Source organism: Triturus cristatus, chromosome 12 (genome assembly GCF_964204655.1).
Source record: "Triturus cristatus chromosome 12, aTriCri1.1, whole genome shotgun sequence".
In the NCBI taxonomy this organism is placed as follows: Eukaryota; Metazoa; Chordata; class Amphibia; order Caudata; family Salamandridae; genus Triturus; species Triturus cristatus.
The window spans coordinates 501748952-501774737 of NC_140595.1; positions in this window are offsets into that span (position 1 = coordinate 501748952).

A 25786-nucleotide genomic window follows, 5' to 3' on the forward strand; every position below is an offset into this window, starting at 1 on the left:
ACACCTAAATTGGTTTTGAATTCCCTGAACGATAGCCATTCCTCACACTGGTGCGCTGCCGAATCCCAGGCACCGCAACACCACGTGGATGCACTCAGCTGACCCTCTGACTAGAGAAGCCCTCACTACGGCTCCACCTCCCGCTCCCCAATCTGGACCGCCCCTGCCCTACAAACACCCTCCTCCTCTTTGCAGCTGGGATCGAAGTATAACCGGTGAAGAGTGAAGCCCATATTTTGGCTCCACCTTATGGTCTTGATTCCGGACCCCTCGTTTAGTTGGACATATACTCACTTCCATTAGCCAGCCGAGATGGAAGTACAACCGGCAGAGAGATCCACGGTCTTTTTTTCATTTCCTTAATGTAGGGTTACTCTCTAGTGCTCCCCCTAAAGAAGTCTTGGGGTACTTCCCCAGACAAAACACGTGTTGGCTGGGCAACCGTTCAGGATTAAAAGAAGAACACAATACTGATTGTTCATCGTTATTTTTATTACATTTCTGTACATTGAATGTTCCATCTGAGAAAATTTATGAGACAGAGTACTTACTCTGCAATTGATATTGACGTGTGCACAGGCTTGCAGCAATTTTGTGTGACCTCTGGTCGATGATTCAGGGAGTTGAGGGTTAGCCCCCTCCTGTTAGCACCGTCTCATGTACACTACAGCTAAAGAACACGTACACTACTTGCAGGTGCCAATTCCAAACCACATACGTTTGAAACCATGTTCCTTGTCAAAAACTCAAACAAGTGACTCGAAAAAAGACCAGATCCTCTAAAGTGCCTGTGCCTCAATTGTGAATAAATTAAAACCAATTCTACAAGACAAAGGAAAGATCTTGAGCTCTCCACATTTAAACATGATTAATATTTAAGAATTTGATGGTGCGAGGGCCAAGAGTTTTTGAGTTTCTTTAAGAAATGTCACACCGCTGGCTGCTAGTTGTGGGTTCAGACCGCTCAGGAAAGTAGAAACAGTAGTGTTGCAGTCCCTTATGCGGAGACTACGAAACAGCGGTTTTAGCAAGAAATATCTCAAATTTTCTTTAACTGGGAAGACACATATCATGTGTACTAAAGTTTACTTTGGGAAGTTACATAGCCAAAATTGTTGATCAACGGACGCAGTTAGTCTTCCGAATTTGAAGGCCTTCAAAGAGATGAGCCCACATCTCAGTCTCATTAACTCTTTCTTGATTGATATTTTCATGTGGTAGGTTAGATACGTGGCTCTCCCTGGATCTTGATATAGAGGGTCGCATATATTGGTGTGAGCCTTCAGGGACAGTTCCTAACTATCTGTGTCCCTTGATTGGATCCTTGCCAATTTTAGCAACAATTTTGCAGATAGCTTTGCAGACAAGTTAGGAAGTGGAATAATCGGCATCTCCAAGGCTTTCATTGTATCCCTCAAGTAACGTTCCCAGGGTGGAGATTTATATAGGATGACTCGAACGATCATTTCCTTAAATGACCATGGGTCTGACATTATCAGCGTTCCGTAGTATCCCAGGAATCTTGCTTTATCTGTTTACAGAGCCCAAATTCCAGGCAAAACTGTGATGACGGGGGTTCTTTAGGAAGGTTAAAAAGCTGTCTTTAACATCTCAATTGGGCATTGTCCATCCAAACAGAATTATTGTCATTAAAATTCAAGGTTCCATACGCTAGAGTGGCATGAATTTGGTGTTAAATACATTACATAGGCCTGTGAAATCAGGACCATTTAATGACAAGGTTAACCTCTTAAAATGTATTATCATTGACAAGGTGGGCTTTTTAAGATGCTCTAAGTGTGTAGCATGTGAGCCACATGAGTTAAATTAGATGCCCAAGAATTTTAAGCGTGTTACTTGTTCAACCACTACTTCGTTTATGCTAAAATTAAATTTAGTCGGCCGCTTGTTTCTCAGTCCACAGGCCATTATTTTCATTTTGCTGTAGTTGATTTCAAGCTTATTTTCTACAACGGAACCAGCAAGGGCCACCAATGAATATTGAAGTCCTGTTGCTGTATGGTCGAAAAGTAAAGTGTCATCCACATACTGTAGACCAAGTACGTGATACCCAGCCAATTCTGTAGAACTGCATTTGCTACCTCTAGTGCTTTATTAATGTTAGCCAGGTAGAGATTAAACCGCAATGGCGGCAGAATACAGCCTTGTTGCACTCCTGTGGAGGTCTTCGATTTTATGGGTTGTGACTCTATCAGGTGTTATTTTTACTTTTACCCATGTGTCAGTGTATAGGCTGAGGATAGCACCCAAGAGACCTTCAGGTATGCCCAACATTGACAACCTTTTCCATAGTCTCCCTCTGTCCATTCTATCGAAGGCAGTTTTAAAATCAATAGAGGCCACATATAAAGGTGGACAGTTAATGGAACTCCCAGTTTTGATAGGCACAGAGAGAATCATCAAATTATCCTCAGTTCAGTGTCTGCCACAGAAGCCGGTTTGGGTGATTGGAATGAGAGCCTTGGCGCGCGACCATTCTTCCAGTTCAATGTTTAAAATATTTCCAAAACATTTGCCATCAACATCCAGTAGGGCAATAAGCCGGAAGATGGCCGGGTTATTACATGGGGCCTTTTTGTAGATTGGGGTCAGAATGGTGCCTCTCCAACTATCTGGGACTGTATTATTCATTAAGCAATTTTTGAAGAATGGCTTGTGAAGGTCGGCCCAAGCTGCTGCAGCATTTTTAAAAATCCTTGTGGGGATTCCATACGGGCCAAGGGCTCCCACAGTTCTAAAAGAGACTAGAGTGTACTAGATTGATATAGTAGCATGGGATGTATTTGGACAAAATATAGAGTCTTTTTATATCCGGAGACAGAACTATCAAGAAATCGACTTTTTCAGGTAGATAATATCGTTGTTATGAATATTGTTGTTCATCTTGTTTTCAATAATATAGTTGGGAAAAATATTTTTTTTAAATTATCTTAATGTGTTTTAATTCCTATATTAATTCTATGGGGGAACAAGCCGGAAATCTGGTGGAAGGCGGGGAGAAACCTACCGGAGTGTGCTTCAGCTCTCGGCGCAACCAGGTCCTTTGTGCCCGCGGCGTCTCCCTCCCGCCGTCGCTTGCTGTGGTGGCCGCTGTGTGGGGGGAGCGCACGCCAGAACCACATATCTCAGGATCCCCTGGGGCCGGAAACACGCTGCCAGCGCGCCCGGAGGCGCTACTTAACCGACCCTAACCCCCGCGTCGCAGGTAGCGCGCGGGTGGCGCCGGGAGAAGCCCGGGACAAGGGCGGGACCGTCTGTGGCCGTCAGGGACAGACAGAGGCAGGGCTGGGCCACTCCCCTTAACTTCGCTGGCCCGGGGGCATCTGGCTGAGAAAGAACTACTGGCTACCCGCATCGACATCCATTATGGGGAAAAAGACTTCAGCAGCACCCAGAAGACCGGGTAAGCCCAAACAACATGCAGCACCTACTACTCCATTGCCAAGCCTAACGGCCATAGATAAAATGTTGCAGAAAACAATAGGGGTCGTTGCCACGGCTATTCAGAACACTGAAAGATGCCTCTCGCTCCCACCAAGCCTGCCCTTGTTTATGCACCATGATAACTCCTTTGAAAAGTCCCTCGATTTTTTACTTGCTACATCTTATGCGGGGCTTCCGGGCACAGCCACCAAAGAGAACCACACAAATGGAAATATAGTATCTTACGACCACCTGCCCACGGACACTAGGCTATCATCAACTCCCCCTATGTTAGAGCCAAGCCCAAATAGGGACCTGGATTTTCTGCCATCTCCAGTTGACAATTTGATTCACACAGAAGGGATTGACTTACGCCATGACTCTGATGCTTTGGACTCAGGTGGGGATAAAAGCATTAGCGGACTAATACAAACAAGGGGCCAGAAAGCAAAGAGGCAAAAAGCTAAGAATAAACGGAAAAATATTGAGCCTGTACAAAATAAACAGAAGGGTGGGAATAGCCAACCACGGAGGTTTGTTGCCCCCGTAGTACTAGATAAGGCTAAAGAGGTCGGCCTACCTAGCAGGATGGATTCCTCTATTTTAGAAATCAACACAGTGTCAGGGGCTCAGGGATTTTGGGGGAGACTGGAGACACTGATATCTACTCTCTTGGGTCCTCTGAATCTACATGTATCAAACATAGAAAAAAGGATGAGAGTGCTGTCAGAACATGTTTCTAAACCAAGTTCAGGGCGCCATCAAGAAATCTTGCCCTCTTTAGGGGCAACTACCACCACTGATGATGTCCAAATAAATCAGCCCAAAATGTTTAATAAAACTAATAATAGTGTCCCCTTGTTGCCCCCATTACCAGGCACAAGTAAAAGCCTACCATCTGTGGAGCATCGTGCCAAACGGGCACCCAAACCAACACTCCCCAAGGTTGCCACCCCCATAGCGACGGCTCAAACTGCCTCTAAAAGTAATACGGCATATTTTGGTAAAAGCAATACTGATGTCCTACCTGATTCATCCCCTCCCTTACCTAAGCCGGACCAATCTATTTTAACAATTGCTAGGCAAATTCCGGCCCGTATCAGTTTACCCCCAGAGTGCGGACCTTACGTCCTGGTTTTAGCTAATGTCCCTAAGCTAAGGAAAGATCAAGAGGAAAATTTTGTTAGCCTAAAAAATAGAACTCTCCACTGGCTATCTAGACATTGTCAATTTCCGATGGATGGCGCTGGAGAGATCATTCATACCCAAAGAGTGGGGTGGGTGGGCCCCTTAAGGAAAAAGTTTGAAGGGGACTGTATAATTATAAACTTTAAGTCCCCTCTATGGGCTCAATGCACGTTAGCAAAAGCCCCACAGCCCTCCCATTGGGAATATAACACCACACTTCTCCCTCTTGGGTATTTTTACAGGCACTTAATAGATCCTAATCCTAGTCTTGGGACTCATTTTTTGGGACACCGCCAGGACATTAACACTGATTTTAGAATTAACAATCGACGTTACCACCAGGGCCAACATCCTGATACTAGAAATGGCCTTTCATTGGGTAACGTGACTGCACTATCTGCACACCAAATGTCATATCCCCCTTTCTTAGTCGTACCCCAGCACATCCCCAGGGAGAGGCCCTATGCAGTGGCCAATCAAAATATTTACCCGGATGAGCATGAGAGGACGTACCTGTATAATGTTCCAACATATAATCGATTCGAACATGCCTTTTCAAATTTAGAGGAACTGGACTGACTGGGGGATAGTGATAGGAATACTGAACGTGTAGAGGTAGCCGATGTAACTGAGGAACTTTTAGATTCTACAAAAACTGTTATACCTCAACCCATGGCCGTACAGCCTGTCACGGTTGAATTCCCAGTTGCATGTGAGGACGTAACAACAATCCTGCAAATTAACCCCAGGCAGATTACCAGGGACAAGCATTTAAGTAGCCCAAGTGGCTGTGACTTGTCAATCCTTAGCTGGAACGTTGCAGGCATAGAATCTAGACTGTCCGACCCTCAGTGGGTCCAGCTATTGGATGGCAAAGATATCATCATGTTCCAAGAGACCTGGGCCATAGGGAACGTGCACCTAGAGGGTTATCATTGTTTTAATGTGTCTGCCTCTAAGCCTGCCTTTGGTCGTGCAATGGGAGGACTTTTTATTGGGATCAGGATATTGGCGGGTGGTACTTTTAAGGATTTATCATTCGGGAACCCAAACATTCAGGTTCTTGAATACAAGCGAAAGACCAAGATTTATTTAATTAATTTTTATAATAATGATTTTAATTCAATACCAAATAGGAACTATATAGCACTTTCTAATTTATTGGTACACCTTGAAACAAACATGAATATAGGTATAGACGAGAAGTCAGGGATTCTCATTGGGGGTGACTTCAATGCGAAGATTCCAGGAAAGCATCGATTAGAGGATAAAAGCTGCCCAGATTCAGCAGACCGTAGAGGTACTGAGCTTGTTAAGATATTGAATGAACACATCCTTAGTAATGTAATGGAAGCAAGCCAATCTCCAAGGACGATTTGTGCCCCCACGCATAGAGGGAGAGATTCACATTCGACGATTGATTTTATTTTCACATCCCCCTACCTAACAGATCGTGTTACCGACTCAAATGTGGTTGAGACATTATATGGAGACCATAACCCCCTTATAGTCACTTTGTACTTGGGCCCTAGCCCAGTATATGCTAAATTTAATGGCGCAAGAGATATTACGCCATCAGGTGATGGTCTCCGTCTAAAATGGAGGGGAATTGACTGTGAAGCCCTACTTGATCGTGTAAAAAATTATCACCTAGTATTAATAAATTCTTGCTCTTCACCAGACGGGGATTGCCACAGAATAGTCACCGATTTTGGTAAACTATGCATGGTAATCAAAAATTATTTGTTAGTCCCATTACCCACAAAGGCGAAAGAGCCAAGATGGTTCGACTCTGCCTGTTCTATGGCACATAGGGAACTACGCAGGGTATTAACCATTAAGCCAAGGAATATAGTGGAGGTACAATTAGCTAGGAAATTTTATAAACAAAAAATAGCTGAAAGAAAGGCGGCACTCCTGATGGAACAGTGGGAGTCCCTGGTCGTCAGCGCCAATATGAAGAGCAGTGGGCCATTTTGGACCGCAGTTAGGAAAATGCGCGACATGGGTAAACATTTATCCCCAATTGGCTGCAATATAACCAGTAGCACTTGGGAAGCCCACTTTTCCAATATATATGCTGCTCCCTTTGAAGAAATAATCACCCCAGATCTGGGACAGTTGTGAGACCTGCGGATTGATTATTCCGAGGTGGTGACAGCCGTCAGAGAGAGCCTTGGCAACAAGGCCCCTGGACCCGACGGTCTTCCCATAGACATCATAAAGCACAGTCTAGACCTATGGGCACCAATTTTACATAATGTTTTTAACAGTTTGTCAAGAGTGCCCATCCCTAAGACATGGTCTTCTAGCATTATTGTCCCAATTTATAAAAAGGGCGATAGGTCAGATCCAGCTAACTACCGCCCAATCTCGCTTTTGGACAACACTTTAAAAATACTTGGGCGAGTTATTTACAACAGGGTGGTAGAGTGGGCAGAAGACTCTGACCTACTGGATCCATGTCAGATGGGATTCAGGAGCGGGGTGGGTACGGTCGAGCAATGTTTGAATTTAAAATTAATAATTGACAAGTATACCGTCGCTCGATCGTCCCCTATATACCTCGCCTTCATGGATCTTTCATCTGCGTTTGACTTGGTAAACAGATCAAAACTGTGGTCCATGCTTCTCAATTATGGACTGGACGAGCCTTTAGTGCACTTCTTGGCGTATCTCCATACTGACCTCAGGGCTCAAGTTAGAATTGGGTCGGAGGGCGAAGTTTCCGGAGCCATAAAAATTGGCAGGGGGGTTCGACAGGGGTGCGTTTTAGCACCCCTGTTGTTTATTATTTACATCAATGGCATAGCAAAGGTTTTAAAACAAGTAACTAGAGATGTCCCAATTGTCATGGGGCATCCTTTGCCAGTTCTACTATACGCAGATGATGCGGTCCTTATGGCCCGCACCCCTAACGCACTCCGTTTGCTTGTGGAAAATTTTGTACATCATATGGAGGGACTAGACCTGCGTGTGAATTTTAAAAAAAATTTTGTTATGTCATGCGGACCTGGTAAACGGAAACTTAACACCATTCATATCGGGTCTGATAAACTTGATTCTGTAAATTCTTTTATATACCTTGGGGTGGATTTCGCTGCGAACAACTCATGGAGTGGGCATTCTGCCCACGCCGCGAGTAAGTTCTCGAAGGCCATCAACTCAATATTGAGTCTCCCACGCCCTAAAAAATTAGGTGCAACCAGTGCTATTTTAATTTTTTTTAGATTGCAGTGTATTCCTGTTGCCACTTACGGGGCTGAAGTCTGGGCCCCTGCTATAAACCCCGGCATCCAACGAGAAGAGACACGTTTCTGTAGGAAAGTATTGGGTGCCCCAATTTCGTCCCCTGAACTTATTTGTCACAAAGAGTTGAACCTCCCTTATATCAGCGACTTTATTAGAAGTAGACCAGCCCTATTCTGGTTGAGAATCTGGAGGAACAACGCAGCCTCCTTAACACAAGATATAATTAAAGATTGTCTTAAATGTGACCACAGTCTCTCAATCCCATGGCTTGCTGGAGTCTTAAAATTACTAAGTGCCGTGAATAAAGGAGATCTCTTCTCAGATCCCTCCAGAATCGGATGTCAAGATAAGTTAGAGGTTAAACAAGCACTATATGCACTCTTTGAAACTGAAAGGATGGAAAGGGAAATATCCAAATCAACTGTTGTCAGATACATGGAGAATGACCTGCCCAGGCATACCCTCCCACTTTATCTTACTCTTCCTATGTCCAGTTGGGAGAGGTCTCTGTTATTTCGATTAAGGCCAGTGTAATGATGTTGATACGACGCGATGAAGATGGATAAAAGTATATTTATTGATGGTTGAATGCTGCGCAGCAGCCAGCTCCCTCAGCTCCTTCAGGATACAAAAACCGTCTCCTTTTAAAACCAAACATTCCACTTAGAATTCTTGAGTCCAGAACAAAGTGGACTCAAGAATTCCAAGATACAGCAAAACACTACATTATCCTTTCCCTTACAAAAACAAAGAAAAATACAATAAATAATACAACATGTGGATAAAACATTAAGACAAGAATAAAAGACAACTAACGAAACCTAACAGGAAGAAAACGTTGTCTTGAACTCTTGCGCAAGCTTTTTACATCCGGCAATGATGCCCTATCTTCATCACACGAGTTTTTCACAACACTCGGATTGACTTTCACCACTCTTGAAACATTCCACCAGTTTTTTGAATTCACCCTCACTGCATTCTTGAAAACCTTATCAACAGTGAACGGCTCGGAAAACTTAGAATTTCCTTTCTTAGAATGAACAGGAATTTTTATGCGCACAACATCACCGACAACCAAAGGCTGATCAACAGACCTTTTCCTTGAATCAAAGTATGTCTTCTGACGAAACTGCGCTTTGGCGACATTTTCTCTTACAACACCATCCACATCACTTACAGAATCCAACTTAACCCATTTAGACATCCAACCTGGACAGATTTTGGAACAGGGTCTTCTTCCTCTAAGAAGCTCATAGGGAGAGACCTTTGTGGAAGAATGCGGTGTTGTACGATAAAACCACAACATTGATCTCACAGCATTTTGTACGTTGCAACCCCCTGCCAAAGCCCACTGTACACAATTGTTGAGAACTCTATTCATCCGCTCCACCAATCCATTGGTTTGGGGATGATAAAGAGCACTTCTAGCATGTACAATACCACCCTGACGCAAAAAGGAGTCAAACTCTTGACTAGTGAATTGTACACCGTTATCACTAACAATAGTAGATGGAAAACCTTCACGGAGAAAAATATCCTTCAAAAAATCAATCACATTCTTAGAACTAGGCTCATCAATGAAACGTACTTCGGGCCATTTAGAATAATAATCAATAGCAACAATAGCAAATTTTGAGTTTCTAGGAAGCAGATTAAATGGTCCAACCAAATCTATTCCTATCTTTTCCCAAGGTTTGTTTGGAAGAACAATAGGTTGTAGAGGTGGAGTATGAACTTTTAAGCTCTTATCTGAACCAGAACAAATCACACACCCCCCTACAAACAAATCCACATCATTGTCCATCTGTGGCCACCAGAAACGTTCACGAAGTCTCCTTTTCGTGAGGGTTCTACCCAAATGACCCTTATGTGCTCCCTGCATCAACCTCACTCTCAACATGCCAGGGGGAATCAACCTATCACCACGTACAAGTAAACCATCCTCTATTGAGAGTTCAGGAGCAACCTTTACAAAAGTTTGAAGAGCAAATTTTACATTTTTCTCTCTAGGCCAACCTTCCTTTACACATCTGATGACATCACCCAATAATGTATCCTTAGACAAAAACTCTCTCCATTCAACTTCACTCACAGCACACATCTCATCCAGACCCACAGAAGCCACAAAACACTCTTCTTCATCCTCATCCTCCTTATCTTGGTTTGATTCAACAGGATGCCTAGAAAAGTAATCAGCACAAACATTCCTAGAACCCTGAATGTGACTAACTTCAAAATCATATTGCAATAATTTAGTAGAAAAACGTGCTATCCTGGGCGTATGCTCTTTGATTTTATCCCCAGACAGAATTGAAACAAGTGGACTATGATCGGTTCTCAACTTAAAATGTCTCCCCCAAATATATGGATTAAACTTCCTAATTGCCCACCAACATGCAAGCAGTTCCTTTTCAATTACTGAAAAATTGAGTTCTGATCCACGTAAAACTCTTGATGCAAATCCAAGAGTATGCTCCACTCCACCAACATTTTGTGTGAGAACAGCTCCCAGACCCAAACCACTAGCATCAACAGTGATAACACACGGGAAATCTGGGCTGAATGGTTTGAGAACTCTAGGACTGATGAGCTCATTTTTAATCCAATTAAAAATCTCATCACATTCAATGTCCCATTTAAATGGAACATCTTTCTTCAACATGTTAGATAACGGTTGACACTTTGTGGCATATCCAGGAACAAAACGCGAATAAAATTCACATAAGCCAATGAACGATTTTAGTCCAGCTTTATCTACAGGAGGAGATGAATCTACTATTGCTTTAACTAAACCAGGCCTTGGTTCAACCCCTTGCTCTGACAACACATGTCCTAAGTATTCAATTTTCTTCACCTTGAAAACACATTTCTCTTTTTTCAACACGACACCACCATCGCGCAAAGCCTCTAAGACACAATACATAGTCTCGTCATGTGATTCACAAGTCTCACCATGTATCAGGACATCATCCTGAAACACAATCACCCCTTTGATCCCCTTAAGTAAATTTGACATGATCCTTTGAAATACTGCCGCGGCAGAGGCTAAGCCGAACGGCATCCTACAATATTGAAAAGTCCCTATTGGCGAAACAAAAGCAGTCAAATGTCTTGAAGCCGGGTCAAGAACAACCTGATGATATGCTGACGCTAAGTCAAGCTTACTAAACCACTTCGACCCCCTGATTAAAGACAGCATCTCAGGGATATTAGGAAGAGGATGAGAATCTATCCAGATATTTCTGTTTAAGCTGCGTAAGTCAATGCAGACACGAATCTCGCCGTTTTTCTTCTTGGCGACCACCAACGGAGAAAGCCAGATGGAAGATTCTACTGGTTCTATAATCCCCCTCTTACAAAGACCAGAAAGTTCTTGTTCAAGTTGACCTCTGACACTAAATGGCACATTCCTGAGCCGATGTTTAACAGGAATGGCACCATCTTTCACCTTAATGGTATGCATGAACCCCTTGACACAACCAAGCTCATTACCAAAAACAACAGGAAAATGTTCAGAAAGAGAGTCAACAAAATCATCAACTCGAAGAATAGAAACTTGATCTTTCGTACCTGGTCTCAGAACCATTTTGAATAACCCTTGATGGAACCATCCGAGAATATTCAACCCTTTGATGGCCACATAAATTTTCCCAAAAATACTCCTTCCTCTGAACGTTAAATAGTCTTCAAAATAACCTGCCAATTCAATGGTCCTCCCCTCATAGGAGACAGGCGATCTATCTGGAGGAAAAAGTGAACGCACCCCCCATACTTCTTCAAACTTTTCCTGAGTGACCATAGTTATTCTCGCTCCAGAATCAACCAACAAACAAACATTTTTACCACCAATATCCATGTCTACGTACGGATCTACACACTCATCCTGTACACTGCAAACTTTACTTGCATCTACAACCACAACCACCATGTCTCTCAGGTCATCTTGGATTTTTCCCAATTCATCACATTTTGATTCACTCAACGAAATGTTTGCAACAGAGGGATTGGCAGACGAAAATGGAACACCGTTACTCATTCTTCCATCTTGTGTGGAAGAATAGCTCCTCTTCACATTTTGACAGACTTTGGCAAAGTGACCAAACTTCCCACACGCCCTACAAGTTACACTTTTAGCAGGGCAACCACGTCCAGATCTAAAATGTGGAGGATTTCCACATTTGAAACAAATATTAGTTTGTTTGAAAAACCTATTTTCTCCACGATAGGCATTTGCGTTCTTATTCTCTTTTGCTCTTACTACATTAACGCACTCTTCCTCCTTTCCGTTCGTAATTGGAACTTTACAATCAAGTTCTTTAACCGATAACTTGGAAAGCTCTATGCTTTTTGCAATCCGAACTGTTTCTTCTAACGTAGGATTGCCAAGTGACAATAACTTTTGTTGTATACTTTTGTCGTTGCACTTACAAATAAACTGATCTCTTATTAATTGATCTCTGAATGCTTCATATTGACACTCAGCACTAAGAACACGTAAAGCGGAGATAAAATCTTCTACTTTTTCACCTATTTTCTGTTCTCTCTTTAAAAATTTATGTCTCTCCACTACCAAACTTGGTTGAATGTCAAAACGTAACTCCAACTTTTTCACTGTTTCTTGAAACTCATCCATGTCTCCTTCCTCTCCACCAACAAGTACTAAAGGTGGCAAATGTTTGAAAATTTCTCTCCCCTCAAATCCCAATACATTTAATAAAAGACATTTTTTCCTTTCTGCCCTATACCGTGAACCACCAATGGCACCTATATATGTTAAAAATGCATCATACCATTTTTTCCATGAAATTGGTGGATCACCAGGCGTTTCCAGAAATGATGGAGGAGGAGAAACAGACTGCATTTTGCCTGTGCTTAACAAAGACTAAATATAACAATTACAATGTTACCCTCATATATGCTGCTCTTATAATTATACTCTTGCACACTAAATATTCCTTTTTCCTTTGTTGTACTGTTCTTGTCTTTTCCAATTAAAAAAACTTTGTCTCTGTAAACTGTTTTCTCAACATATGAATTACTGTTCCACTGGTGCCTTCGCCGGTTATCTTTGCTTGCAACAAGTAAATATTTACATATATGCAAAATTGTCACAGTGGTACAATCGGTTTTAAAATTGTATTGTGTATAGTCGTTCACTAGCCCATCAGCATTCTTCTCTGTCAGTGTAAGCCAAACCGTATGGGTCTTAATGTACGTTTTCAGAACAAATACACAGTGAAAACTTATTTGCAGAGTAAGTTGTTTCTTCGATAAATACACCAGAAACAGCAAATTAATACTTGCGCGGCGTTCGAGGAGATTATTGAATTTTTTTGACTTAATCCGCTGCGACCTTCGTTTCTTTGTAGACCTCTTTTCGACGACAAATTGTTGTGTCGTGTAACTATGACAACGACGTGGTGACTGAACGCGCTTCCTTTCTTGAGCACGTACTCCCCAAAATGGCGTGCGACGGATACAGCTAGAACGCCAACTCCTTTCCGTTGCGTCACGTACGAAACTGCGACTGCAGACGTCCGTCTAAGTTTTCCTGAACATCCGTGGTGCCTTGAGGAAAGCGTCGCTGCTGCCTATTCCTTCTGTAATCTCGATGGCGATGTCTTTTGTCAAGGTAGGCTTCGCTCTTTGTTTAATCTTCCGTGATGACTTTTGAATCCGTCTTTTTTTTTTTTAATCTTCATTTAAAGACGCATCATGGGTTCTGCAGCATCCAAAATCCCAGATCGTCGCCAATCTGTAATGATGTTGATACGACGCGATGAAGATGGATAAAAGTATATTTATTGATGGTTGAATGCTGCGCAGCAGCCAGCTCCCTCAGCTCCTTCAGGATACAAAAACCGTCTCCTTTTAAAACCAAACATTCCACTTAGAATTCTTGAGTCCAGAACAAAGTGGACTCAAGAATTCCAAGATACAGCAAAACACTACAGCCAGGCTCCATAAAATTTCTGTTGGGCTTCCCCTTGGGTTATAATTACACCAAAGAACGTAACCCCTGCCCCTGTGACGGTACCAGTAAACAGAATGATCTGCATTTTTTATTTTTCTGTAAATTTTATTCAAAATACATTAACTGGTTTTTAACACCCTATTTTAGAAAACAAAGACCCCTCTCCGTGGAGGAGTCTCGCTTGATGTTACTCTCCCTGGATACAGAGGAACTGACCTTTCGTACTAGTACCTTTTTAAGACTAATAATCCGTGTACGTAATATGATGGAAAACCCCTGAAAGATCGCTGTTTTAGTTCCCTTTTTAATTTTTAAAGCTATTGTATTTTGTACATTGTAATAATGAACTGTTTTTATGTTTGTACTTTTATGAATTCAAGTAATTCGAATAAAGGTCTTTTGATTGATTGATTGATTGATTGATAATTCTATGAGTCATTATTGTTTGCATAACAGTCAATACATTTTTTAAATATAGTCTGTAATTTTAAGTGATTTGTAGTTTTTTACTCAATTGCTAATAGTAATTTACTGTATCACAATGAATTTCTAGGTATTTCGGGGAATAGAGACGGAAGTTCTAGGTATTTCGGGGTATAGGGACGGAAGTTAAATAAGTAATAACTAATTAAAATTAATTATAGATTTTTAATTAAATATTTAATTGATTATTTATTATGTAAATTGCGTAATAACTTTATATATTAGTTATATTTTAGGTGTGGGCCTCTGGGTTTGTAGGGTTATAGGGTAGGATGTTAACTAAGGTATAACTAATTAAAGATTACTTATTAATTTCTTATTAATTATTTAATTGATTCGTAATTATGTGAATTGTTTAATGACTTTATATATTAGTTATACTTTAGGAGTGACCTGTTAGGTTTCTAGGGATACATGGTTGAATGATAACAAATCATTAATTAGCAATTATTTACTTTTAATTAGATTATTTATTTGATAATTAATTATGTACACTTTGTAATATTGATTTATTCTAGTTATTTTTTATTTACAGGTTGCTAGGTTGTAGGGGTATAAGGTGGGATGTTAATTAAGTTATAATTAATTAACAAAAAATATTGATTGTTAGTGAAGTAGTTAATTGATGAATAATTATGTAAATTATTATATATGTACTTATTTTAGTTATTTTTTTAGTGTGGGCTGCTAGGTTTATGAGGATATTACACTGTTTATTAGTTATAAAAATGCTTTTTATCTTTAAAATATATTTCATTTTTGGGGGTTAATTAATTCAATTTAACAGTTGATATTTGTTCTTTAATAATAGGTTTATTCAAATACGTAATGTGTTTAAAGTGAAGTGCATTCCCAACTGTTCCACAGACAGGAGTGGGAATAGTAAATTCAAACTCTCCAAAGTCCAACACTTTCCATAATTTGCACGGACTGGATTGGAAATCGTAAATTTAACCCCACCAAAGTCCAGCGCTTATCCTACTGTTGCACAGACTGGATTGGAAATCGTAAATTTAGCCCCTCTGATGTCTAATGCTTTCCCTACTGTTTTACAGACTAGAGTGGGAAGTTTACATTTAAACCCTTTGAAAATCCAACAATCTCTCTACTGTTACACAAACTGGAGTGGGATTAGTAAATGTAATTGCTCTGACGTCCAACGCTTTACCTACTGTGGCAAAGATTGGAGTGAAATAGTAAATCATACCACCTCTGAAGTCCAATTATATATATTTATCTTTCTATATATTTACATTAAAAAACTCAAATAATTGTTTATATTATCATATTTATGGCATTTGCACTTTACTCCAATGATATATGGAGGAATACGGGAAAACTAAAGAGTTAAGTCATAGGCATTATATGAAAACTGATGTGATGTATTAATGAAATTGTGAAATTCTAGGGATGTTGAATGAGTGCATTTTGAAATTAGACTGTGATTGAAGCACAAATTGAATTGATCAAAATAACTTTACAATGGGTATGTCACCCTGTATAGAACTGATAAGTCAGCATGGTATATCTGTTGAGGGGCTCCCTTCCCCGTAACCAACTCCTATGATTTAACTTCTAAACATAGGGGTTTTATCTGCAATATCAGACCTTGAGTGCATAAAGTTGCCAAGAAAGAAAAAAAAGAAAAAAACAGAGAGAGAGAGGGTCTAACCTACCTCTTTAAAATCACATTGCACTTTGTGCACTTTGACCTGGACGAAGGACTCTGGCCGAAATGCGTAGCTCGCTTTGTCTCCAAATGTACCGACTGCACTTTGCAGTTTATTAATATGAAAACAATGCGAAAAAATAAGAAAATAAAAAGACTTCCTTAAGCTACAACCTGGCGTCATCTCGCTGTGTGGAGTTCTGCATTTCTGTGTCCTGTGTCCTTCTGTAATGGCGATGGAACGTACGTGAAGGGTAACACGGGATACTATTCTCCCATTTATATACATATATATATATATATATATATTTTAAATCCAATTCCAAAGTAAGGCGCGTTCTCAGTTTAGGGTATGACAGCGATCTTTATTCCGACGTTACGCGTTTCGAGAGTGAACTCTCTTGATCACACGTCGAATGCCAGTGACCCAGTGCATTACGTACAGTTCGACAGCTCAACATGGAAAACTGACTCATAGTGAGGTAGTATTTCAAGGTACACATGGTCGCCATCTTGGAACATGTCATATTCAATACATACAACTGTTCAGTGCCGTAATACCAACAGATATCAGTGATACATTGTAAATTCAATTGGTGCATACAAAAGTAATGCCAAGAGGCACATCGATTCTGCTAATTCAGTGCCTGTTCTCAGTAACAACATAAAATTTTCCGTGCACCCATTGGTATGTAATGGTATGCAGACCTCATATGATATAGACCGCTGTCTCCTTATGCGCGCCATAGCAGGAAGTTAATACAGACGTTGCCTACAGAGACATCGGTATTTGTATATGCATCAGCACCGAGTGGCGTGCAATTATTAAAGTGTGTGGCGCGCACTGACAGCCTTAATCGTAATAGTCTAATTTGAACGTCCTGTTTTGGCACATATACTACTGCTGGCGCTCTAGTGGCTAAATGATCAGCACCGAGTGGCGTGCAATTATTAAAGTGTGTGGCGCGCACTGACAGCCTTAGTCTAATTTGAACGTTCTGTTTTGGCACATGTACTACTGCTGGCGCTCTAGTGGCTAAATGATCAATAAGGCATGGTACTGATAAGTGAGTAGCAGTCGAACAGTGAAAACTATAGTGACAAAATAAATGTGAAAGTCCTTATCTAGTTTCTTCTTCGGTGCTCTCCCTGGAGTATTGAAGAAAAGGGTAGGTGGCCCGTGAATGTGCTCGTGTTGCTGTGATGGGCCCCTTCCTTTCTTCCTGCATAGAAAGAGAAAATACAAGTTAAAATACACTAGAGCACCAAGTGTTCTAAGTCATGAAATCAAAACATAGTAATTACATACGTAGGTACATTTACATACTCATCATGAATTTAACACAAGCGGTCAAAAGCCAATCCACACTTATTCTTCTATCAGGTGAGTCGCCATCTCCTCATCCTGATTGTGTCCCTTAGGCTGCCTAGTTTCGAGGTCTAGGATCCATTTCGATTCCTTCCTTCTAAGGGCCAGCTCCCTGTTACCCCCTCTCTGTTTGGCAGGTATCTGTTCTATGACAAAATATTTTAGCAGTCTGCTGTTGGATAGATGAAATTCCGCAAAATTTTATGTTGTTACTGAGAACAGGCACTGAATTAGCAGAATCGAAGTGCCTCTTGGCATTACTTTTGTATGCACCAATTGAATTTACAATGTATCACTGATATCTGTTGGTATTACGGCACTGAACAGTTGTATGTATTGAATATGACATGTTCCAAGATGGCGACCATGTGTACCTTGAAATACTACCTCACTATGAGTCCGTTTTCCATGTTGAGCTGTCGAACTGTACGTAATGCACTGGGTCACTGGCATTCGACGTGTGATCAAGAGAGTTCACTCTCGAAACGCGTAACGTCGGAATACAGATCGCTGTTATACCCTAAACTGAGAGCGCACCTTACTTTGGAATTGGATTTAAAATTTGTGCCGGCTGTGGCTCTACCGGCCCCGTGCGCCACCAGACTATGGGCGGATATCCCAGGAGGAGCTGAATGAGGTTTGAAAAAATATATATATATATATATATATATTTATATATATATAAAATTTAATATAATGTAATAATGTAATATATATATTTTTAATACTAGTGTTACATTACAGAGATGTACATATAAACATAGGCATATGTATACATGTATGTGGGTTTATATAAGTATATGTTTATATATATTATCTCATTTTTTTACTTAAATTGTATTAATGTTATATATTAAAATATTTAAGATTTACTTTTCAATATGTGATACTTACCATTATAAATATAGGGACACAATATTTCTGTTATCAATATTTTTAAAGCAATAGTTTTGTATCACAATATTATTGTTTTTGATATTGTGTCAATGATCCGTATTGGCCTCTAGGTGTGGGTCACTGGTTAAAAGCGAGGCAAAATAAATCAAAACGCTGTGTATTAGCTGATTTTCTGTTGCAGTGGTAGTACCCAGGGATAAGATAGAGGTGTGGTCAGGGAAAATGTATGAAAATGTGATAAACATCCAATTGGTCTACACTTAGTCATGATAATCATACATATTTAATCACAATTCGCACACCTTTCCACAAATCTATAATACAACTGTATTGGTTAGATGAAGGTCCTGCTCAAAATATCCCAAATTATACAAATCCAATGTTCCCAAACATATGGAACAGAAGAAACATGTTAGTCAAAATGAATTCCCCTAGATAGAGAAAAAGACCATATGAAAGGCGAGGAGTCACTTCAGTACAGTGTCACCGCTGTACAACTGTCTGTGACTTTGTTAAATACATAGCCTGATAATTTATCGGACTGGGTGGAAGAATAGTATTATGTTATTTTATGCAGATTAGTAGAGTGCACTGCCACCAGGGAGGGTATCCTGGAGCTGAACAGGTGTGAGTCTAGCCAAACCTAGGGCCTAATTAAACTACTCAAAAAGCCAGGTCTTTAGCTTCTTGTGGAGTTCAGGAAGTGAGCAGGATGCTCCTCTATGTAGCAGCAGCTCATTTCACACTTTAGGGGTAATGCATGAGAAGGCTCAACCGTCTTATCTGATTTTACATATATGTGGGATGTGTGCAAGTTGAAGTCTGCATGAGCGGAGGTGTCTGGAAGGTTTGTGAAAGCAGATGTGAGTGTTGAGGTATGGTGGGCCTGTGTTACGTATTGCATTGAAAGTGTGGGTGAGGAGTTCGAATGGTGTTCATTTGTGTATGGGAACCAGTGGTGCTCCTTCAGATGTGGTGTGATGTGAGTGCGGTGTTGGAAGTTTAAGAGTGGTAAAAGTCTTCTAATCACTCCTAGCAGGAATAGGGTGCTGGGGGTAAGTAAGAAAGCATTTTTGCATTTTTGCAAAGTCTTGCATAGATCACCATTATGTTGCTGTTCTTAGTTTGCAGAGTTTGCCACTTTTGCGACTTTTAGCTGCTGGAAAAATTTCAAACTGTGAGCTTACAATATTTCCTCATTAGCACAATATGCCACTGAATATGGACGTGTAAAGTTCTTGTGAGTCAACATTAAAACGAGTTTTCTTGAGTGGCTAGATGTTGGCAGTCATTTTTTTTTTTAAATAGCTCAAGTTGTGTGAAAGGCCTGATTTTCACATACAGATCCACAAGTAGAGAACGTTTCAGCAGTGTGCGTCCTACCACATTGTAAGGAAAAAAATCAGTTGGGAACAATTTGCTACACCCCAGAAATCCGTATCCGACGCAGCTCAAATCAAGTATCCTATATAGAAAAGTATATTGTACATTCATGAAACATGAAGCAGCTAAGATTATGTGAGAGAGAAGGCAATACTGAAACAGAGCTTCAAAGAGAGAGAGAGAGAGAGAGAGAAAGAGAGAGAGAGAGAGAGGGTGGGGATAGCAACTATATGTACTGAAAACTTTTAGTGACAAAATGAAGGTTGAGAAATGAAGTAAGCTCTTGAAAAACAGCCAAACATTGTGTGAGAACTCATAAAAAGACTTCTAATTCATCAATATCTAGAGTTTGGAATCCAAGAAGGTATGGCAAATCTTGAAGAGAAATTGGAATATCCTCAGCACAAATATAACACTAAGCCCAAATAAAATGCCCAAGTCTTCACTAACCTAAAGGAGAGCTGAATCAGTAATGGATTTAATCTGGAGAAACCTCAAACATGGCTTGCATGGACAAATGGCAAAGTATGGTTATCCAAAATGCAAAACCTATAAAAACAACACAGAATATTTAAAAAAACTATTCTATATGGAAATATGGACAACCACATGAACAAATGTTTGAACAATAACAAGCATATGTAACATACTTTTTAAAATGTTCCTGCTCGAAGATATGTGTGGAGCACCACCTTTGCGAAAACAAGAGTTTTATCCAAGAGACAAGCTGTCATTAATTAGGATCAAACTTACTCCTTGCATGATATTTTCATGACATACATGAGGGGAAAATGGAAGCCACAACGAATTATTCCACACACATAATAGACAGGAATAACAGGGGAGGCAACAGGGAAAAATAACTTTGATTCCAGGAATCTTTCTCTATTATGATGTTGGCGAGGAAGCAACCACAGCAACATACATCAAAAAGTGGTTATGAGTTTATAAGAAGTCTGAAATCTAGCTAAAGCACAAGAAAACAAGCAAAAAGGATAATGACATAACATGTTAAGAAACTGATGAGACAAAATCATAAAGTAAAAATGCTCCTCCAAGAGAACTATCTCTGCCCCATATCTTGATAGTCCATGGATGAATATTGTATATTCTAGAAACACTTTTTGCACTACATTCCAAATAAAATAACCTCAAGTGCAACGGCATGAGAGACATTGTGTAAAATTCTTAGTCCACTCTCTTCTCCTCCAATTTGTTTCAATTCAATATATTTTACTATTATACATATTATTAAACTTTACACCTGATGAATTTTGCACATTCAGCTAACAAGAATAGACCCACAATGGTAATGAAGTCTAAAATGTGTCACAATAAATACATAAAGAGGATTAGATGTACTGATTCTGCAAGTGAGGATGTAGACTGTATGATATAATACAGAATTAGTCCTCTGGGGCTGTATGACATATATGGTAAGCTGCACATAATGGACACTTGGATCAACTTTCAAAATAGCATAGGCAAAGCCACAATAAATAGAATATTCCCACATCGGGAGGATTAAAATTGAGGTGCCACTCAGCAATTCAACTGAAAGGTGTCATTACCAAAAGCGATTCTCAAATCCAGTTAGACAAGTCATGAAAAGTGATTATAGTCTGCTCTCCTGACAGAAGGGTGTGAATGGAATTGTGATCACACTTATTGCAGTGAGCAAGACTAGTAAGTTCAGAAATAGCCAATATATAATGTTCAAGATTGCCAGCCTTTCCTTTTATCTGAGACGTGTATAAACTTTAAATTGTAGTATGCATATTATTTATCAGAGTTTTGGGACGTTCTCAACTTCGCCCAATCTTTCTTTTAGTGGTACTGTGATGGTGCCAATCTGAAAAAGATAGCAGCTTATTTTTAATCTTTGATTTTCTTCCCCAAAACAATATATTTACTTTAAAAATGCCCTGTGGACATGGACGTCAATTCACCAAAATGCCAGGGGTAGCAGAAGGGCCATCACATGCCCTTTGAACTTCGCTTCTGCTCACACACACATATTCACACATACACACACCCTCTGTTTATGTATACATACGCATTCACTAATACATGAACTCCCACAAGCAAGCATACAACAAACATTTAAAAGCATTTTTTCAACTTGCCTCATTTGTCTGGAAAAGTAATTTTCCAGCTGTTTGTTCTCCATTTTTATAACCCTAATAGTGAGTAATGTAACATTATTCACTATTAGTATAAAAAGATTGACAGAAAACAATGAGAGCTGGGCCCCAACCAATGTCCATAAGGACACGCTGCCCCTTTGTTCCTGGCTCTGATTTCACCAGCTTTGAAGCTAGGGGTCGAAAAGACAGTGCCAGGTGTTGCATGGGGAACACCAGGGGTCGCAAGAGTGATTCCTGGTGACCCCTAAATGATGTCCATGCCTGAGGAGGCAGGCAGGGGTCACAAAATGTCATGAGTCAAACGTTTGTATTGTGATGCTGTTCTTTAAGACAAGTAAAGAAGTAAAGCTGAGAGACTGATTTAGAGTTCAGCATATGGGTTACTCCATAAAAAACTTGACGAATATCCAGTCTGCTGAATCAATCAATCAATCAATCAGGGAATTGTGAAGTGTGCTACTCACCCTTAAGGGTCCCAAGGCACTGGGGCGTTGGGGGGTGCTCTTAAGTGCATTATATCATATTGCACTTCTAATCAGGCAGATGCGATATCTGTCACTAACAGAGTAACCCATCTGCCGAAATCCTAATCAGCCCCTCAATTAGTAAATCACAGTTTAGAGAAATGAAAAATTAATGAAAAACATTTGAAAAATTAATTTTTCACATTTATTTTTGCTCTAATTAAAATCACCATTAGTTCTCTGCCATAGCTCACATGATAGCAAAAATCTGGGTAGGAAGAAGATAATGCAGCAAAGGATATCAGTGTTGGTTTGTACAGTTTGCATTCTGCTTCTGTGAGAGAAAAGTAGTCCCTGTCCGCCATAACATTGAGGAGCTTCCCAGATGCAAATACTGTACCCAGCACACCCATGATTAGTGCACATTGTCATCAGGTACTACAAGAAATCTACATCTAGTACAACAGCAGTGGCCAGAGCAAAACTACCTACCACAACAAGAATGACCACAGCTGCCACAACAGCTGTGATAGAAGAAGTGACTGCAGATGCTGCCTGGACAACAGCAACAACAGCTGCTAGAACAGCAGGACAAAAGCAGCCACCACTGGTGTAACTATAGTAGAGACTACAAGGCAATCCAGATCTTGCACCATTGCAGGGACCACAGTAGCAGCTACCAGCAGGGCAGGGACAGCAACAGTTATCACAGTTGTATCCAAGGCAGTGGCAGCAACCTCAAAAACAGTTACCACATCAGAAACCGCAGCTGTGCAATATCTACTACTCCAGAAAGAGCACAGCCACAACATACTACAACGGCCACCACAATAGAAAGAATTTACACTTTACAAGTGAAACGAGAACAGCCAGCATGCACAGCATAGAACTACAGCAGGCACCAACTAGCAGTAGAGCATGGAACACAGCAGAAATGATAGCTGTAACCTCAGAAGGAACCACAGAAGGAACTACATCTTCTAACACAGCAGGGACAGTGGCAGAAACCAAAACTGTCACACGTGCAATTACCAGAGCTGCCACAACTACAGAACACAGCGGTGACCGCAGCTGCCACAATGCCAGATACAATTAAAGCAACAAAGGCTGTTCGCCAGACAGAGCAATAGTGACCATAGCATACACAACAGCAACAAGAACAGTTGCAAAATATGTGGACCACAGCAGCAACAACAGCTGCCACCACAGCTGGGAGAACAACTGCTGAGAAAATCAGTCTCTGGCCAGCCGATGGGTTTGGATTAAGCACAGCTATGTGCTAATGTGTACAGAATAGTTGTGCCTTCTTGCTGTTCAATCTGCCTCTTTCTGTACCTCCTAGGTATTTTTTACTCATTAAACTTATGTTGCCATGTAGCAGGGCACATAATGGCACCGCACAATCAGTCTGATGCATTTGTGCATGCATGTGGTTACATTTGTTGGTACATTAAAGTCAGGCTTTCCAAATGCGTTTTCAATAATAGCATTTTAGCAGCAATAAAAATTTTAAAAAATATTGAACGGTTGCGAACTAAATGGTGATATGGGAAGCAGCAAGGAAAATCTGGTAAGAACTATGAATTTAAACACACTAACAACAAAATTGGTATAAAAATATTGATAGCATGTTTGATGTCATACACGTGGAAAAACAATGTTTGCGTTCTCTCTTAAACAGTATTATGTGCATACACTTCTTGACCAAAAATATCCTTGAAAAAGATTTTTTTTTCAATCCAGGTTTCGATAGAATTTAGTTTTTGGGTCTATGTCCTTAATAAAGTTATTCCTTGTAAAAATGTAGCTTACTAAAAAATGATTTAAAAAAAAAAAAATCATAGTTTTGTATGCCAAAAACTTTATATGTACATATGCTAACTCATCAAGCCCCATTGCCTTTGTTTTACTGAAAAATACACTTTTGTGAACAACATACAAACACAGGAGTTTCTTCAGCGTCCATCTGCACTTTTCTCGACCCGTTAAAAAGGAACACAAAAATTAGCCAACTGGTTAAAAGTAAATGAAGAAAAATTAGCCAAGGAGGACTGGGCATTAGCCACGCTCCGCTTCATCCCTTTCTGCTGACATCTGAGGCACATTCTTCTCTCCTCCCTACTCCCTTTCAGGTTCACAGTTGGCCTAAAGAGAGGAGTCGGTGGACAAACGCCGTCCTCTTTGCCAGGGTGGGTATGAAATATGGAAGCCCAACAATTGTCTGAGTTCAGTGCATTGGAATAACATTGTTTAAATTATGGATAGTTTTGAATAGTGTCACTTTTTCTCTCTGCAGATGGCTGTTCACACAAGAAGCCCGGCCTGCATAATTGTATCACTAATAAGCAGTAAGGCAATTAGTTGTGTAAGTGTGCTATAATCATGCTAACAGAAGAGATGACGAAGAGACAAAAAGGCGGGGGGACAAAAAAATGTCTTTTCTCAATTCATCAACTGACAGCCATAATTAGATATGTATAATTGAAAATTCCGCAGTAGGGGGGCTCGTTCGCACAAATGAATTTTCTTTCCTCTCCTTATACATTTTTTCCTCCCGTTGCCTGAACATCGCCCCATCCCTCCCAGAAGAAAGGAAAAAAAACATTTGTCATTCCAGGGGAGTGAACACTGTATGAACCGCAAGCTGCTCATTGGCAGCACTGATGTCAGAATCCACATTTTTGGCAAATCAATATGAAAAAAGACAATTGCATACAAATGGCCTTGTTATTTCTTTTCTGCCTTTCCTCCTTCATGGGAGCCAAAACTCAGCCAGCTATATCAGCTTTGAGAACGTGAAATGAAATGTAAAACTCCAGCAGACAATGTCACTTCATGCCCATCGAAATGAAGAGTATTTTGAGCGGGCAAGAGCGGCATAGAGTTATAAAAGAGAATTACATCATCGGTATTATGGGAAAAAAGGGGATTTCTTTTGACCAAAGCCTGATTATCAAAGGCTATAATTAAATTTGGGGTAAACATGCTCAAGTGCTTATGAGTTGGTAGAAACTATGAACAGAAAAGCTTTGGGCTGAATTAATCAGCCTACAAGTTTCATTATTCGGCCGCTTCTCTTTTTAAACTGTAAGCTTAAAACCACAGACCCCATTTTATCACCAAATCCTGCAGAAATTTAATTGGACAATCCTCAACTGTGAATTATATTCTTTCTTTTTTTCAACGGGGGAGTTGTTAATTAAATATCCTTTAAATCTCTGCTGCTTTGTAGTATTCTTTCCAAGCAAACAAGTTCATATTTTTCGTTGCTTTAATTGTGCCTCTTGTCAAAATTGAGCTAGTATTCAGTAAAGAATGGACTTTCTCTTTGCAAAGTGGAATCTGCTTAATTATTTTCTTCTAAAGAATATTCAGTTCACAAACGTTTAAGCTAGATATAAAAAATCCAAATGGCACATGTACGTGGTACAAAGTGTGCACCTTGAACAGAATCAAGTGCATCATTTCCGGGGAGGGGAAACTGGCTTCTTCCACCTTCCATGTCAATCAATGTGA